At 41.2% G+C, this 16,191-nt stretch overlaps 1 long non-coding RNA gene across 1 annotated transcript; it reads right to left on the bottom strand.

The window, feature by feature from the left end:
- Positions 1-1,436: 1,436 nt before the first annotated feature.
- LOC306900705 lies at positions 1,437-4,781 on the bottom strand. Its single transcript, XR_013787316.1, has 3 exons — positions 4,591-4,781; positions 2,408-2,540; positions 1,437-2,280 (listed from the first exon to the last, which is right to left on the bottom strand). It is a non-coding gene; the product is annotated as an uncharacterized lncRNA (long non-coding RNA).
- Between the last annotated feature and the right edge of the window lie 11,410 nt (positions 4,782-16,191).

Here is a 16,191-nt window from a genome sequence, read left to right as displayed (position 1 = left end):
CACAAAACGGGCATAGAAACACAACTTTAGATATAAAAGACCGTCAAAAACATCCTCAAAACAGCATATAAGCCATACACAGACCTACCTCATTAACTATGCAAACCCTCAGCCAATGGGAAGTCTCCAGCGGCTTATCTTTCAATACTTGTAGGTTTTGGGGTAGAAGTGGTTGTGTTTATTAAAAATGACAATATTCTGTGTGTAGTATTATGTGCAGATATAAATCACACGACAGTAACACCGTAGGCATACATTGTCAAGCGACAGAAATGACGTGACTGTAATGTAGTTTACTAACGTCTGATTGGTCTTTTACTCGCATGTCTCTGTAAACCGGATTGTGATTGGTCTTCCGCTTTCCACAGTTTATGTTAAAGAAATAAATCAGTGAAGTCAAGACCAGACTGTTATCATTTACTTTACACTTTTCCAGCTTCTGGGTTGCTCTTTAAAGTATTTTTGCTGTTATTTGTCAACCTTGTTATGATATAATCTTGTAATCTATATACTGGTTTGTGTGTTGTGAACTAAAGACAATATTCTTTATATCTTTAATATGAGAAACCCTACTTGTGAAGTTCTACATTATGGAGAAACAGCACCATCTTGTGTCCAAAAAATGCATTACATTGGTGACTATAGCAGGCAAGTTTTCCCCTTATTTTGAGTTTTATGTTGTCAATATTTTCCTTAAACAAATATACTTTTTAACAAAGTTTTATCTAATAAACGATGTTCACACTTTTAACAGCGAGAGAGACAATTCAAATAAATTCCATGTTTACCTTTATTATGTAAAGGTATTAAGACTTCATGCAGTCGGTTGTTACAAAAAGGTCCAGGGTGTCTGTGACAGTATTGCACTGCTATGCAATGTTCAACTATGAGCTAAAGGAAATGTTTGAATAAATTTTTGCCTCCTGAAACAGGAAGTGGGGAAGAGAGTGTATTGTTGTTTTTTATTATTTAAATAAATATACCGCTGCACTGGATGCATTGGCTCGACCGGAGCAATAAACTGTCCACTGATCCTTTACAACATCTGCATATTCAACCCTTGTTCACCACTGACTGTGTGATGTTAAGATTCATCTCTTCACACTGAAGACAAACTCCTAGACACTTGCAAAAGACACACAAAGTGATGCCGAATCACGTGTATATTAACTTTTGAACATGCAGTTGTTCTGTGCTGTGGATTTGATGTAAACATTTGTTATGTTTAATATCTTGTTAAGGGCATTATTTAATTACAAATAAAAAAAATTGGGAAAATAATAGTGGCATTCACTTTCCAAATGACTGGGCTTACTTTTTTTGTCACCCAAAGAGAATTTACTTAGGAAAGGAAAGCTCGGCAATATTAATGTGCTCAAGGTTTATCTTGTGTGGTCTGCCTTAAAGAAAGAAAGACAATCTTAAGAGAGGGTGTTATACAATGACGTGTTTTGGAAGAAATGGTCTTTTCAATGCCAAAGAAAAATCTTGCAGACAATTCTTCCTGGTGTCAAATGGTCAAACTTTATTCGCTCGAGCCAACAAAGTGAGATGCTCAAAGTTCATCTATCATCACAGAATCTGACTCCAACCTTTGTTCCAGCCAATCAGGATTCACTGAGTTTTCATAACCAATCTGGCTTCATCCGGTTATCACCAGGATAGTTTTTGAATCTCATAGAAATATACGTGTTCCATCAGAAGTGCAATACACAGTAAACAACAACACATAGTGAAATAAAACACATATTGTAACTTAATTCTCACAAGTCAAAGTTTACACACAACTGGAGCATCCGGCCCGAGCCTATACCAGACCTTAAACAAACGGAGCTGAATTCAGACCGGTTGAGCAAACCGCAGGTCACATTCAAATAATCGCCTTTATAGTTTCCAAATCTGAAGAGGTTTAATAACATTCTTAGATGAATACACAATACCTGCACCTGTGACTGAACTTCAGAGAGCTTTTAAAATCAGGTGCAGGCCACAGTAGCGCAGAATCTGAAAGGCAACCCTTCATGTGTTTTAATACAAACTGTCTCTGGACTATCGCACACACACCGCTAATGGAGCAAATGCTCTGGCTGGCCGAGGTCTGCGGTGATGTTGATGTAGACAAGTTCTCTGTTGACGGACAGAATGTTGTAGGAACAGGATTTGAAACCACCGTCCTTTCACGTTTGAAGAGTCCGCCGTAACAGTTGATTCCTGCTGTCCGTGGTGTAACGTGCCACATCGGCGGGCGACCACACTATTGTCATCCTCTGTAGCTGTATCCTGAAAACAAGCTTCTTTTAACTGACCAACAGGAAAAGTATCAAATGTTGTGGTATGGCGGTAACGTGACACAAATCTCTGAAGGTCCAAGTCAAAATAACAGCGTATCTCTATTTGACATACTTACAGAAATCGATGTGAAATGTTTTCATGATCACTGCTGTCACTTCAGAGAACATCACACGTATGGTTGTACAGTTTTCTCTTACTGTATTCGGAGGTCATCGTCCTCTCTGCCCCAGCCTGAAACTGGCAGACAGCTGCAAAGGGATAAACACACAGTGACAATCACACTGAAGATCCCTGAGACATGTTTCTCTCGATGTTACGGTTTAATGGAGTAAAACCATGACTGTTATTATCAGCTCATGTTAATGGGAATGTTTGCGCCCAAAGATCGAAACCCTTTCTTATTCTCATTTCACTCCACACCTTTATTATCACCTTTCATACGCAAAACAAAAAAGAAGTTAAGCTAAATGTATTTGCATCTGGTTTTCCTCCACGGAACATGTAGGGGGAAAAAACACGGAGGGGTCTGCTCCTCCACGCTTGGTATCATCTCTGATTCAAGCTCTCGTTTTGGAGACCAGACCTGGTGTCAGCTTGTGATGTGACTGTACAACATGACGTATAATCCAGAGATGAGATCATTTCCAGAAGCCCCGAGGTTCCATGACTGAAGAAAGAGTGAAATAAATTCCCACTCCTGCATGTCACATGGAATAAACACTCAACAAAAACCACTTTAAAAGGATATACGAGCATGATTGACAAACAAAGATTTATGTTACCGCAACCACACAAATCCAGACAACTGCGAGTTCACTGTTATTTGATCAAGCAAACGGGAGATTCATGAGCAGCTTTCTCTGTAAAACTGATGCCAAAGTGATATTTTGTAAAGTTCAGATCTTGACCCTTTCAGTCTCTGTGTTTGTATACTAAAGGCCGGCCTTTTCTTTCAAGTGTTGGATTGTAGGCTCAGTGACATGAACGCTGTCTCAATGTAAAAGAACTGTGTGAATTACTTCAGTTAAATCCTTGTAAAGAAAACACCAGAACCAGAAAAAAAACTGTTGTACAGAATGATATTTTCTCGACGTGGTGTATTAAAAGCAATGACGTATGGATGTCTGTTGTCTGAATGTAACTTTAAACCACTGTTCCCAAAAGTAATAAAAGTCTTTGAATGCGACCAAACTGCAGGACACTTTCAACAAATCGTTTATTCAATCCAATAATAATGTTAATCTGAATGTAAATAGTGAAATGATTAGACACCAACCAAACACAAACCGGAAGTTCACTAGGGGTCAGGTTCGCGCGCGCCAGTGATCGTGCACGAGCACAAGTCATGTCGATTACCTTGCTGTTCTTTGCTTAAAGTCGTCACAGGAGCTTCACACATCGATATGCAAACACTCATGAAGCAAAGACCCTTCAGAAGTCAAGAGTTGTGTCAGTGTGTTTCTGTCTTTCACAGAGTTAACAGTGTGAGGCGCGATACATCTCGAACACGGGAGTGAACCCGAGGGGTGATCCGAGATGGGCGCGCTCAACGCCGGGAGGACTACGCAAGATTGTCCCCCTTTATAGTCTATTAGGAGGCTGATCGTCTGTCCTCTGAAGCTTTATGCTTTGAGCAGCGCATTCAGCGGACAAACGATCAGCACCCGAGAGAGCTTCACCCGACGCCCTCCGAAGATCACCGGCCAACGTCAGCAATCTGACGGGAAGAACCCACAGTCTCATCAACGGCGACTACATATAAATAACATGAACTTCATGACAGAATGACGTATTATACACATTAGCAAAAAAGGGAACTTGACACGTGATTCTATTTCTAAACGACAAATAAAAACATCCACAAAACAGCACAAAAGCCCTGCAAAGACGTACGTGAATTAATTATGCAAAACAACAGCCAATGGCAAGACAGCAGACCTAGCAATACTTGTACAATTCATATAAAGTTATTGTTTTTAATAGATTACTAAAATAACATATTTTCTATATATAAACCAAGCTTTATAGTATAACAACAAGACTGGAGACGTTACTGACATTGTAGGAGAGGAGATTCAACAGCACGCGAGTTAAACGGGATGCTATTTCAATAGCAGTCGTCTGTTATATATGTATTATTTCTCACTGTAAACAGCGTAAACAGGAATCTTTTAGGTTTCCCGAAACGTGTCCGCGTCACTTGATTTGCACGTCTGTCCGATTACACTGACGTACGAAATGAAACCGAAGTCAATTCGTTAGAAACTCAGAAGTGTTTGTCAGACATCATTTACTCACCAGAGCAGCACATCGAGTCTTGAATATGATATAAAAGCCGAGCGCATAATCCACAGTAACAACCAAACGGTTTGAGTTTCTCCTCAGAAGCAACAGCCGCAGTAATTCAACTACAGGCTCCAGGCGGAAGCGCGCGCTGATGGGCTGCACTGCCAGAGCGCACCAATGATGTTTGCGCCACCTACTGGACTGGATGCTGCAGTTTCAGGAACAAACTTATTTTTTCCCTTTTTTTTGTTGCTTCTCACATAATACACGCAATGTATGCAAAAACAGTAATATATTACAAAGAATAACACCTTTTAGTATATTATATTACATTCACGTTAAAACTGTCCAGCGTAAAGTTAAATTATCATCAAGACATTTCAATATAACATAAAGCCCAAATAAAATAAATAATACAAAAATTTAATAAAAACATGAAAAACAAAAAAGAGGATTATAACCAAACCAGCTTTGCTTTTAATCAGATAGTGGGTTTCTGTTCCTTAATTGGTGAATAAATTCAATATTTTGAGAGATTTAACTCCTTTCTTGTTTTTATTCATTTTACAAAGGTTTTCTTTAAAACATTTTAGTTCAATACAAAAAATAATAATATTAGGGATAAAGCATTTAACTTTACATTTATGTATGTAATTTTTCCCAAGCATGCACCACATTTTAATAGCATTGTCCATTTCAATAGAGCCAGTGTCTGAGTATAAACATAGGACCATTTCTTCCTTGACGTCAATCAACTTATCGAATATTTAAAAATCAATAGTGAAACCAAAACCAAAATGATCTTGTAATTTTATATCTGAAGAACAAACGGATCATTGATTTATCTTCATTACCACATAGAGAACATTCTGTTTGAATATTCATGAATTTAGACAAAAATAACTTGCAGGCATACATTTTATGAAGAATTTTGAATTCCCTTAGCTTTGAACCACATTCAGAAGGAGAGTTTGTGAAAGAGTGCCTTGTTGCCGCTGCAGAGCTGCTAGCACCAGACAAAGTAAAACTCTTCCAAAGTACCAGTTTATCTCGAAGAACCGACACAGAACGAATTACGGATATGTCACAAGACATCGAGACAACACTGAAGGACACCGCCCAAAGACTTGAGTTTTACTCACTGGCCTGCGACAAAACAACAGACATAACAAATACTGCCCAATTAGCCATTTTTATGCATGGGATTACTGCGGAGTTTGAAACGACAGAGGAATTGCTGTCTTTGCAAGCCAAGCATGGCACTACAAAAGGTGAGGATTTGTTAAAGCGAGTTGTTTTGGCAATGAACAAATTTGAACTACCATTTGAAAAGTTAAGTGGCCTTGCCACAGATGGAGCTCCTGCCATGCTTGGCCCGCAAAAGGGATTAACTGCATTGATCAAAAAAGCAATGAGTCGTCTCTGTCTCGATCCAAGTGATTTAGTTGTATGTCATTGTATCATACATCAAGAGAGTCCGTGTGCACATTCCCTGAAGCTCCAAAGTGTAATGACAACATTCGTTTCCACCATACATTTCATCAAAAGCAGAGGGCTAAACAGCTGCCAGTTTAAAGAGTTACCGAGTGGTCTTGAGTCTGAGTACGGAGATCCGGTTTACCATTGTGAGGTGCGATGGCTGAGTCGTCCAGATATGCTTGCACGGTTTTACAATCTGAGGGAAGAAGTAAAACAATTCATGGAGATTGAGGGAAAAACGGTTGTGGAACGCAGCGATGTCAAGTGGCTGTGTGATTTGGCATTTATGGTGGACAAAACCAAGTACCCGTCAGACCTTAACGTTAAGCTCCAAGGTCCTAATTCAATTGAAGCTAAATTAAAGCTCTGGCAATTGCAACTGGAAAAGGGTAACACTGTGCATTTTCCTTCTCTGGAAGAACAAAAGCCTGCTGTCACAGATGAATATGCTGGTGAGTGTGCAAAACTGCATCAGAGATTTGGAGAGAGGTTTCAGGACATGAAAAGTAAACAAAAGGAACTGAAGATATTTGCCACGCTGTTTAATGTGGAACCATCAGATGTACCTGAGAACCTGCAACATGAAATAATTGTGTGCTCGAGTTCTATAAACAGTATGTACGTTCTGAGAATTTTCCCATTCTGAGAAGACATGCACTGAAGTTTGCATCTCTGTTTGGGACAACTTACTGCTGTGAGCAGTTCTTTTCAAAACTGACTCTTGCAAAGAATCGATTCCGCTCCGACTGTCACAATAGAGAGTGAAAGGGACATGAAAGAGTTAAATGTCACGTGATCATGGTGGAGGGTCACGGGATCACCTGGGAATAGTAATATTAGTCACCTGTTCACCTAGTTTGGTAGCGGGAGGGGGTGAGTCAGGACGATGTAATCTTTGTTGACCATATTCACCTATTTACAACTGTCAAACTCGAAGAAATATCTGTCTGTGCAATAAATGGGACTATTAACAGCTGTTTGCCTCACGGATACTTTATTATATGCGTCGCAAATGCATGGAGTTCCTGCTTCAGCCTCTCAGCGGCCTTTTAACAACGTAGGATAGCCGCTACATTTTGTCAACAAAGAACTTCACTTCTTGGCGGACACATCGCAAAGATTGAACATCGCGTCACGGATTACAGGATTCTGCTCAACTGAGATGAAAGCGAAGCTAAAACGCCAAAGAGAAACGTCCAACAAAGCTCTGAAGAGAAGAACGCAAACAATTACCGCATAGGTAAGCCTGTTGGGCTTTTACTAATGTATTAATGGGCTGTGCTGTATTGGAGAGCGAGCTGTTAGTGTTCGGTACGTTGTTTATCCATTGGGGATGATCGCGCGGTTGTTTTGTTTGTTGTTCGGCTTTAGTTGGTTATTGTCCAGAGCTCTGGTGTTTGAAATAGGTTGTTTTCAATGCGTTTGTTGTGGAAAATAACGTCGTGATGTTTTTGGAAGTTGGTGTATGTCTACGTTTCGTTGTGATGCTTTGAGAAGTTTGAAGTAAATTGTGATTGTTGTTGATGCGTTGGAAAGCACACAAACATGAGTGAAGCGAGTGCTGATGACGTCATGGAGGGTGAAAAAAGAGTACCCAAACCCACTGTAAAAGTCTTGGCAAACCATATTAAAGCTTGCAAAAGCAACGAAAAACAAAGGTGAACAAAATTAAAGGGTTGATTCCAAAAATAAAGAATTTGATGACAAGAAAGGAAAATGCCTCTCAGGTGCAAATGCTGTTTGAAACTCTTGTTGAATTGTGTGAAAATGTCAATAAGCTGCATGATATGGTGATTCCCTTACTTCCTGAAGATGAGCAGGAAAAGCAAAATGAATGGTTTTTGAGCATTATGAAATATACTGATACATTTAAAGATGCAGTTCAAAAGTGGTTGAAGATGCCAGAGGAGAATGTTATTCCTGTTCAGTCTGAAACTGGTGCAACACAGGAAGAGTTTACTATTCCTCAAGCTACAGTCCAAGCTTCATCTTTTGTTACATCAGATAAATTACAAGATGACATTAAACCTAATGATAGTGTCTCAATTGTGGGGAGTAGATCATCTAAAAATCAGAGCTCAATTAGTGGAAGAAGAACTGGTGTATCATCTACTTCTTCTGTACGTCTCAAAGCAGAAGCGGAGTTGGCTGCATTAAAGGCACGACAAAAATTGTTTTAGGATAAACATGAACTGGAGGATCAAGAGGACCAGCTAAGAAAAAGAAAGGAACAACTTAATCTGCAAGAAGAAATTGAAGTTCAAATGGCCAAACTGAATGTTTTAAAATCTCAGAGTGTGTCAAGCGATAAATCTGGACATTCGGGAGGAAAACGTTCCAATTTGGAGTCAGATCGAAGGAAAACACAGAGTCTTAATGCCAGTGCTAAATCATTTGTTCCTCCTATGTCAGTAAATGTGAATGGATTAGTGCATGACCAAGTAGGATCCGGAGTAAGGTCTAATGGAGGAGTTGTACAACCCAGAGTACCCTTACAGCCTCCAATAGGGATGCATCATCCTTCTGGACACCAAACAGTGGGGCCAGGGACACAAGGAAATGCATTGCGTCCGCATGTTGAAGACGAAGTGCAGAGCAACATTTGTGGCGTAATGAGAAAGCAAAACGAAATAACAACGCTTTTGTTAAAACAGCAATGTTTGTCATCCTTGCCCAAAAGAGATCTGAAAGTGTTTGATGGTGACCCTTTTCAGTATCATGCATTCATGAGAGCTTCCGTGAACAGTGTTGAGAGTAAGACTGATAATTACAGTGATCGCCTGTATTACCTTGAACAATATACTGTTGGTCCACCAAGGGATTTAGTACAAAGTTGTCAGCATATTGACCCACAAAGGGGATATGTAAGAGCCAAAGATCTGTTGCATGAACATTTTGGAAATGAACAGAAAATTGCATCTGCTTATATGAATAAAGCTCTGTCATGGCCTCAGATTAAAGCTGAAGATGTTAATGCTTTACAGGAATACAGTCTTTTCCTTAGAGGCTGTGGTAATGTCATGGAGGAGGTACAATATATGCGTGAGTTGGATATGCCAGCCAATATGATGAGTATTATAAAGAAACTCCCTTACAGACTTCGGGATAAATGGAGAACAATGGCTTGTGAAATACAAGAAAGACCCAACCGACGAGTTTCCTTCATTGATATTGTTAACTTTATAGAGCATCAAGTCAAAGTGGTAATGGACCCAGTGTTTGGAAATATACAGGATGATCCTGTAGGGGTGAATAAAGATGTGAAGAGAAGTAAATTTCTTTCTCGTCCTGGAATAAAACGAACCAGCTTTGCTACCACTGTGATTGCTGCAAGCAAAGGAAATGAATCTGAAAAGACGGGAAAGGTAGAGGTTGGTCCTGATAAGAAAGAATGTCTCTTCTGTGAAGGTGCACACACATTGGGTATGTGTCCTCAGTTGAAAAAAAGATCCCACAATGAGAAGTTTAGCTTCTTAAAGTCAAATAGAGTTTGTTTTGGCTGTTTGAGCATTGGGCACATAAGCAAAGAATGCAGAAAACGTTTTTGTTGTGATGTTTGTGGTCTTAAACATCCCACTTTGCTACATATCTTTCCAAAGGAAAAGACTCTTGATACAACTGAGAAGAAACCGAAGATGGCAGTGAATGATGTTTTGATTTCCAGTGGTCTTACTGGGGCTGGTGACTATGATTGTAAACTCCCAATTGTGCCTGTACAGATCAAAGCCAAGAAAGGCAGTACAATTGTTACTACTTACGCCTTCTTAGATCAAGGGAGCACAGCTGTGTTTTGTACTGAGAGTTTAATGAGAAAACTTAACCTCACAGGAACCAAAGTGCGGATACTTTTAAGAACTATGGGACAAGAAAAAGTGACTAGTAGCTATGCTCTGTCTGAAATGGAGGTAGCAGGATTGGAGGAGAATGACTTTTGTGAATTGCCTCGAGTTTTCACCCAAGAAAGTATGCCTGTTCACAAGAGGAATATACCTAAAGAAAGTGACCTGCAAAGATGGCCCCATTTAAACCGTGTTCATTTACCTGAGATTGAGGCAGGGATTGAGCTGCTGATTGGAACCAATGTTCCTAAAGCTTTGGAACCATTGGAAGTCATCCGCAGTGTGAATGATGGACCCTATGCAATCAAAACAATGTTAGGATGGACTGTTAATGGACCACTATCTGGAGATACTAATAATGTAAAGGATTGTGCTGAAACAGAGGTCATGGTCAATAGAATTTCAGTTCTGAATCTAGAAGACATGTGGCAACAGCAGTTTAAAATGGACTTCCCTGAATGTAGCCAAGATGAACAAACTAGCTATTCAAGAGAAGATCAGAAATTTATGGAAATGGTGACAAACTCTGCTAAACTCGTTGATGGGCATTATGAGATCGGCTTACCTTTGAGGAAGAGAATTCATATGCCAAATAATCTGAGAATTGTGGAACAACGTGCTTTACATCTAAAGAAGAGACTTCAAAAGGATTCAGTCTTTCTAACTGACTATAAAGATTTTTTGAAGGATATGGTTTCCAAAGGTTATGCAGAGCAAGTACCTGCAAAGGATTTGATGCGTAGTGATGAACAAATTTGGTATATCCCGCATCATGGTGTCTACCATCCCACAAAGAAGAAAATCCGTGTGGTGTTTGATTGTGGAGCGAGTTTTCAGGGAACATCACTTAATGCTCAACTCTTGCAAGGACCAGATCTCACCAGCTCACTCATTGGAGTGGTGACGAGATTTAGAAAAGAACCTGTGGTGATTATGGCAGATATCGAGTCAATGTTCCATCAAGTAAGGATACCACCTGAGGATGCTGACCTATTAAGGTTTCTTTGGTGGCCTGATGGGGATTTAAGTCAAGACCCTACTGATTTTAGGATGTTAGTGCATCTATTTGGAGCAACATCATCTCCTAGCTGTGCTAATTTCGCTCTAAGGAAATGTGCAGAAGATCATAAGGAAGAGTTTAACAAGGAAACAGTGGATACAATTCTACATTCTTTTTTTGTTGATGATTGCCTTGTTTCAGTTGCTACTGTTGAACAAGCAAAGACATTGTGCCAGGAACTTGTATCCATATGTGCCAAAGGTGGATTCAGGCTAACAAAATGGATGAGCAACAGATGTGAAGTCATGGCAGTAATACCTGAGGATCAAAGAGCAAAGACAGCAAAAGACTTGAATATTGATCGGGAATCTCCATTAGTCGAGAGAGTGTTGGGGATGCAGTGGTGCGTTCAGTCTGACACATTTGAGTTCAAGATTGTAATCAAGGCAAGGCAAGGCAAGTTTATTTGTATAGCACATTTCATACACAATGGCAATTCAAAGTGCTTTACATAGAAGAAATTAAAAATATCCATTTGATAAAACAGTTAAGAAATAAGAAAAATAAAAGTAACCAGTTAAGAATAAAAAAATAAAATAACATAGTTTAGAAGAAATAAGAAAAATAAAAATTAACCAGTTAATAAAATAAAATAAAATATAGTTTAGATTAGATAATCAATAAAATAAAGTACAGCACAAACAGTGGGACGGTCAGAGGCACAGCGGCACATTAATCAAATGCAAAGTTAAACAGATGTGTTTTGAGTCTGGATTTGAATGTGGCTACTGTGGGAGCACATCTGATCTCTTCTGGACGCTGGTTCCAGCTGCGGCTCGCATTATGGCTAAATGCAGACTCTCCTTGCTTGGAGAGAACCCTTGGTATTTCTAGCTGATGTGATCCTAATGACCTGAGTGTTCTTTTGGGTCTGTATTCAATGAGCATATCTGCAATGTATTGAGGTCCTAGGCCATTGAACGATTTATATACCAGTAATAAAACTTTAAAATCTATCCTATATGTAACTGGTAGCCAGTGTAAAGACCTGAGGACTGGTGTGATATGATCATATTTTCTGGTTCTGCTCAGAATCCTTGCCGCAGCGTTCTGTATGAGCTGCATCTGTCTTATGGTCTTTTTGGGAAGGCCAGTAAGAAGCCCATTACAATAATCCACCCTGCTGGTGATGAAAGCATGCACTAGTTTCTCTAAGTCTTGACTAGAAACAAAGCATCTAATTCTTGCAATATTTTTCAGATGATAGTATGCTGATTTAGTTATTGCTTTGACATGACTACTGAAGCTAAGGTCTGACTCTAGAGACACACCGAGATTCCTGAATTGATTTTTTGTTGTTTGACCTTTAGAGTGAAGGTACGCGTTCACCTTGAGAACTTCATCTTTATTTCCAAACGCAATGACTTCAGTTTTGTCTTTGTTTAACTGAAGAAAGTTTTGGCACATCCAACTATTTATTTCATCAATGCATTTGAGCAAGGATTCAATGGGGCTGTAATCGTTAGGCGATAGGGCTAAGTATATCTGTGTGTCGTCTGCATAGCTGTGGTAAGCAATTTGGTTATTTCTCATTATTTGGCTCATTGGGAGCATGTACAGGTTGAATAGGAGAGGCGCAAGAATTGAGCCTTGGGGGACTCCGCATGTCATGGATGTCCACTCAGACTTATGGTCACCTATACTCACATAATAACCTCTTGCTTCTAGGTATGACCTGAACCATTTTAGGACTATCCCAGAAAGCCCCACCCAGTTTTCCAGCCTGTCTATAAGTATGTGTAACGGCCGCCTAGTGGTTAAGTATCCATAATGTTGGAAGTTGATGTCCCTTTAAGACTTATGTTAATAGATGCGCGCTGTTCTTGTGAGCGCATGCGCGGAGAGAGTGTTAGCGCAACGGGCAGAGGTGACCGCTCTACTGCTGATTTGTTTTTTTTGTTGATATGTTTCTTCCGTTTATTTGATTTGTAACGCGCTTCGCAGTGTTTTTCCCTTGTTAATACTCACCCGGTAACATGTATGTGAAGAGTGGGCTTGACTAATGAAACCACAATATAAACGATCCGTGAAACCAACAGTCCGGTTGTACTGTCTTCTATCTTTTCCATCTGGGCAACCATCAAACTCTGCGAGACGTTACAAATTGGCGCCCGAACAACTGGATTCACCGGTCATCTTTTGTCCTTTGCCTACAAGGAGGTTTGGATTATATATTTTTTTTTTCTCTTGAAAGAGGATTTCGTTGCGGGAGTTTTTACATTGCGGCAACTTTTTGCTGACTAGCTTGCTAACTATGGACACCATGCGGTTGGTGCGTTACTGTTTTTCAGGATCAATAACTGAATTGTATTGGGAGGAAGGAACAACCATATCTATTGGGTTGATCGGACAGTTAAGCACGGATGACAAAAAGAGACTGAGAAGTAAAAACTGTGGGAAACGATACATTTTTGGTGTGCGTGTCTGCTCATTTCGAACCAGCAACCGCAGGCTATAAATTGCCTTTGGAAAAGACACTTGGTTGAGTTCGGTATAAATATTTTTTTTTTGTGTGTGTAACTGTTGTGAAACATGCCCTGATTTGCAGTTAAAGGGGAAATCAAAGTGGAGATATATTTTCTGGAGGTTTGCATAAACTCTGCTGTTTTTCTTGTGGGTGTGGAAAAGTAACATTTTACTGAGTTAGTATAGATTTTGATTCTCATATATTTGTGTAAATCCCAGGCATTTTGATTTGTTATTTTCATTGATTGATTGAATTGTTTTCATACATAATGGCTACTCACCCTGACTTTCAGTCCGATTCCACTGACTGGTCCACAGATGAAGACGCTTTTCTACAACAGGGGACGTCACAGCATACTGTTGGAAATTTGCGGTCTCAAGTCGAGACTTTACAAGCTGAAGTGACAGTGCTGCAGCGGTGCCTTCGCGACTCGATTGACCTACAAAGGGACATGATGGACCGTTTGGCACATCAGGAGTGTATCGTGCCTGTTACCCCACATCCAGCACCCCGAGCCAGCTCAACGCCTTATTGTTTGGCGCAGGCTAAGTCGACGGCTCCAAGGTCAGTGCCAGTCAATGTAACTCATAGTAATGTACCTACATTTGCCCAGCCACTCGCTGTGGATATGAGCACAACGACGAATGCGCTTACTACTTTGCTTCACCAGTCCCGGCTTGAGCCTCCTGTGTTTGCTGCTGATGGTTCCCTGAATCCGGAGGAATGGCTTCAGTCGCTAAATGTGTACAGAACCTCCCTTGATCTCGCAGATACCCAAATTCTCCTCGAGCTCCCGCGTTTCCTGTCAAAAGAGCCAAGAAAATGGTTCGCTGCACTAAGCGCACATTTGACCAGTTGGAATCAGTTCTGTGAGTTCTTTAGGACAGTCTTTCTGCCTTCAGACAATCAAGAACGTGTCCTGAGGGGCATTTTGGACCGTGTGCAGATGCCTCGTGAGCCATTGCCGACCTTTGTCGCTCATATGTTGGGTGAGTTTCGTAAGCTAAAGTCTCCTCCACCTCAAGTAGAGCAAATAGACTTGATAAGGAAGCATGCGCTTGAGAAATATAGAGTCGCCCTCTATGGCACACCTATACCGTCAGTCATGGACCTTCTTTTGCGGGCTCACGAGCTTCATTCAGTCCTTGGCCCGAGGTTTGAGTGTCCTACTCCGAGACAGGTTGGCAGTGCACCCACGAGGGATGTTCACTGTTTTAATTGCTCACTTCCAGGATTCACCACTCGTACTTGCCCAAATTGTAGTCTAGATGAAAGGAGGCGGTTGACTCCGAGGGAGCCCCCAGAACCCCCGGGAGTTTCAGTCAACAGGGCGTCAGGCGAGGGACGGATAGATGGCTCAGGCCAAACCATGGGTGAAAGACCCGTGGTCCCAGACTTTGCCCAGAGGGGAAACTTCAGGGGAGGGAGGATTTTCAATCGAGGCAATCCTCCCTCCAGACGATAGATGTGCCTCGCTTACCTGATACTTCCGTTAACGATCAGCCTGAGCTGTGTCATGTGGAGGATATTGTTTCCACGTCCCACTGGAATACCCCGTTCAGAGTAAAGGTTGATCTTTATGGACAAGTTCTTGATGCAACTCTTGACACTGGTGCTTCTCTTTCTGCGGTTCAATCGGCCGTTCTCCAAACAATTCCTGGGGGGGACGTACGAGTACAACCGTGGTCTGCACCTCCGGTTCAGCTTGCAGATGGAGCTTCCTGTCGCCCGCTGGGTGTCACTTGGTTGCCTTTGGGTTTCATGGGCCAGCGTTTCTATCACCGTTTTGCTGTCGTCCATAATCTTTCTTCTCCTATTATCTTGGGAATGGATTTTATGTTGAGATCTTCGGTTTCGATTCATGTTCCGTCCAGGACAGTAGTGCTCGGCGATGAGCCGGTGCCCCTTGAGGAGTTAGAGGGTGCTGATTTGATGATGCCTGGTCCTGATTTGTCTTGTCTAGATTCTGTTTCTTCTTCCCTGTCTGAGAAGGTTGGAGAGTCCTCTCTGGAAACTGAGCAAAAAAGAAAATTGACTGAAATGCTCCAGTCCTTCAGCGGGTTGTTTGATGGGCATTTAGGGCACACCTCTCTGGTGGAGCACGAAATCGTTACGGTTGATGCTAGACCGGTTCACCTTGCCCCGTACCGCACTTCTCCTGCTAAGAAGGAACTCATTGAGTCTCAAATTGAGGACATGTTGAAAGAAGGAATAATTGAACCTGCATCTGGTCCTTGGGCTGCCCCAGTTGTAATTGTACCAAAGCATTCGGGAGAGCCGAGGTTCTGTGTCGATTATCGTGCGCTAAATAACCTAACTGTCAAAGACTCATATCCCTTGCCGAGGATTGATGAATCTCTTGATTTCCTTGCTAGGGGAACTTTCATTTCCACCATTGACTTGGCCAGAGGCTACTGGCAGGTGGCGGTGGCAGAGGACTCGAAGCCTAAGACTGCTTTTATTTCCCACTGTGGTTTATTTCAGTTTCGGGTCTTACCTTTTGGATTGTGCAATGCACCCGCCACATTTCAGAGGCTCATGAACACTGTGCTTGCAGGTCTCGTCTATAAGTCGTGTGCCGTCTATTTAGACGATATTGTGGTGGCGTCGCCTACTTTCGAGCAGCACCTTGTCGACTTGAGAGAAGTTCTTACCAGGCTTGAATCGGCGGGACTGTCTATTAAGCTTGCAAAGTGCCAGTTCTGCAGGTCCGAACTCACCTTTCTGGGTTATAAGATCACCCCAGATGGTGTTCTGCCAAGTGAGGA

This window comes from Barbatula barbatula, assembly GCF_947034865.1.
Source record: "Barbatula barbatula genome assembly, chromosome: 11".
NCBI lineage: Eukaryota > Metazoa > Chordata > Actinopteri > Cypriniformes > Nemacheilidae > Barbatula > Barbatula barbatula.
This window is presented reverse-complemented; position numbering and strand designations above follow the sequence as displayed.